The sequence below is a fragment of the Gavialis gangeticus genome, unplaced genomic scaffold (assembly GCF_001723915.1).
Source record: "Gavialis gangeticus isolate Ggan-Ray unplaced genomic scaffold, GavGan_comp1, whole genome shotgun sequence".
Classification (NCBI taxonomy): domain Eukaryota; kingdom Metazoa; phylum Chordata; order Crocodylia; family Gavialidae; genus Gavialis; species Gavialis gangeticus.
This window is the reverse complement of record NW_017728992.1, coordinates 85152955-85155952: the sequence shown is the minus strand read 5'-3', so window position 1 is coordinate 85155952 and position 2998 is coordinate 85152955.

The following is a 2998-nucleotide window of genomic DNA, read 5'->3' as shown; positions in this document are numbered from 1 at the left end:
GGCACTTGAAAGATATTCTTGTAATAACTCAGGCATTGTCCTGAATACATCAGATATAGAAGAAAGAAAACAACCACAGATGGATAGGAATGCTGGGATCATTCACAAAGGCTTAATATTCAAACCAGTGAGGACAGGGTAGACTTTTAAAGGACTTCAATTACCTCCTTGCATTTAAAGTATAAAGTAATCTGTTGCCTGACCAGGAAATCCTCAAAAAATGTATTTTTTTAAGGGCAACAGTTTCTTTCCTTTCTTTATGTTAAAGAATCAATGAAGACTGAGTTAAGAATATCACAGGTAATTTTTACTGCTCAAGCAAATACAAATATCAGACTGATCCAGTTTGGAACTCTTTTCTTGGGCAGTCATCAACTGCTTAACTTTATAGCTATCCAACATATGCAGATTCAATATCCAAATACCAAGTAAGATCAAGCTATCTTATGTGGGGAAGTGTCTGAGATTCTGTACTAGTCCTTGTTAAATTATTACACTGCATTTGTCATTGCTGTTATCCAAGTATAAATATGCTCAAACCTCAGTTTTGGGCTGGACAAAAATTTTCAATTAAAACTGTTTTTGAAACTTACCGCAGTGACTTGAGGGTATAAGGCTCTGAGGTTTGACTGCTCTAAGGCACAAAGATGGCATGGGAAAATAGTTTGATATCAAAGCTGGGGGGAGGGGGTTGACCCAGGGACCGAGAAGGAGGGTGTCACTCTTGGTCCAGTTCACACAAGCTGAAGAGGCATGCTCATAGGCTTGTTCACAGTTGACAAAGGCCTGGACATCACCCTGGATGCCAATGAGGACAGTCACACATTAAAATGGCGTTCTTTAAACTAGCTTCCCACAGCGGGACATGAGGACAATTCCCAGACAAGACAGGTGATGAGCGGAAGAAGTACCCAGGTAAGTGACAGGGGTCCGGGTAGTCCTGGGATCAGCGGGGTGGTGCATGCACCCATAGGAGGCCTTAAATGCCTCTACACTAATGCTCATAGTATGGGGAACAAGCAGGAAGAACTCGCCCTCCTGCTAACTAACACAAACCCAGAGATAGTGGGGCTTACTGAACCCTGGTAAGATTCAACCCATGATACAGGTGGGATAGAATGGAGAGAAAAGGTGGCACTCTACATCAACGAGCAATACACATTCTCAACAAACAGCACTGGGACAGAGGAGGGGAAGACTGAAGTGCTCTGGGTTAAAATACAAGGGGGTTGGGGGGAAAGGGACTTAGCGGTGGGTATCTACTATTGACCACCCAACCAGGGGGAAGAGCTGGACTGGGAATTCTCAGGTCAGCTTTAGGAGGCAGTTAAGTCAAGGGATGTGGTCAACATGGATTACCTAAACTACCCAGATATCTGCTGGGAGGAGCAGTCAGCCAGGTCTGACCACTCACATAGGTTCCTAGCAAAAATACAGGACCTCTACCTAACCCAGGAGGTGGACAGTCCAACCAGGAGAAATGCCTTGCTGGACCTCGTCCTGGCCACAGGTGATGACCTGCTGAGGGGACGGAAGGTTCTCAACCAGCTGGGCAATAGTGATCATCGCCTACTGGAATTCACCAGCCAGCGCAGGGTGTCAAAGGCCTGCAGCAAGGCAGCAGCCCTAGACTTCAGGAGGGCTGATTTCAATGAGTTAAGGAGATTAGTCAGGGAGGCACTGAGGTCCCAGAGGGTAGGGGAGATGGGAGTCCAAGAGGAGTGGTCGTTCCTTAAGGAGATGATCCTCTGAGCCCAAAGGGTGACAGTCCCAATGTGAGTCAAAGGGGGCAAGAGTGCTCAAAAGCCCCCATGGCTTACCAAAGGCATTCAGGAATGTCTGAAAGCAAAAAAGGAGGTGTATACCTGAAGGAAGGGAGGGGTCATCACCAAGAAGGATTATACCTCCATTGCTCAAGGGGGGCTGTTAGGAAGGCTAAGGTGGAGACAGAACTAGGACTAGCGACCAGGATCAAAGATAACACAAAGTCCTTTTTCAAATACATAGGGAGTAAAAAGAAGGCACTGAGTAATGTGAGGACCCAGCAGGACACGCTTGGCAATCTGGTGGTTGCACCAGATGATAAAGCTGACCTCTTTAACAAATTTTTTGCCTCCATTTTGCTGAGCAGGGAGCGGGACATCCCTCTCACTGGGATTCCGGATGGACTCAGAAGAAGCACAGCCAGGCCTAGGGTCAGAGAGGACCTAGTTAGGGAACTTCTGGTGGGACTGGACGTGTTCAAATCAGCAGATACAGATGATCTCCACCCCAGGGTGCTGAGGGAATTGGCAGAGGTCATTGCGGGCCCCCTGGCATGTCTTTAAGAGCACTTGTGGTGCTCTGGCCAGGTGTCAGAACACTGTAAAAGGGCAATTGTGGTCCCCATTTTCAAAAGAAGAATGGAAGGAGGACCCAGGAAACTATGCCTGTTAGTCTTACTTCAGTCCTGGGGAAGCTCTTTGAGAAAATTATCCAGGAGCACAACTGCAAGGGACCAGCAGGGGAGAGTATGCTTAGGGGCAACAAACATGGGTTCATTAGGGGCAGGCCCTGTCAGACCAACCTGGTTGCCTTCGACGACCAGGTCACAAAATCCTTAGATGCAGGTGTCATGGTGGACATAGTCTTTCCGGACTTTAGGAAGGCCTTTGACACTGTCTGTCATCCCATTCTCATTAAAAAATTAGGTGACTGTGGTGTCAATGCCTACACAGTCAGATGGGTCAAAATTGGAAGGCTGCACCCTGAGAGTGGTGGATGGGTCATTTTTGACCTGGAGGGATGGGACAGTAGGGTCCCTCAGGGTTTCGTCCTTGGGCCCGCACTGTTCAACATCTTCATCAGCAACTTGGATGAGGGGGTGAAAAGCACCTTGTTCAAATTTCAGATAACACTGAGATATGGGGAGATGTGGGCATGATAGAAGGGAGGGACAGACTACAACTCGATCTGGACGGGTTACAGGGGTGGGCAGATGAGAACAGGATCGGTTTCA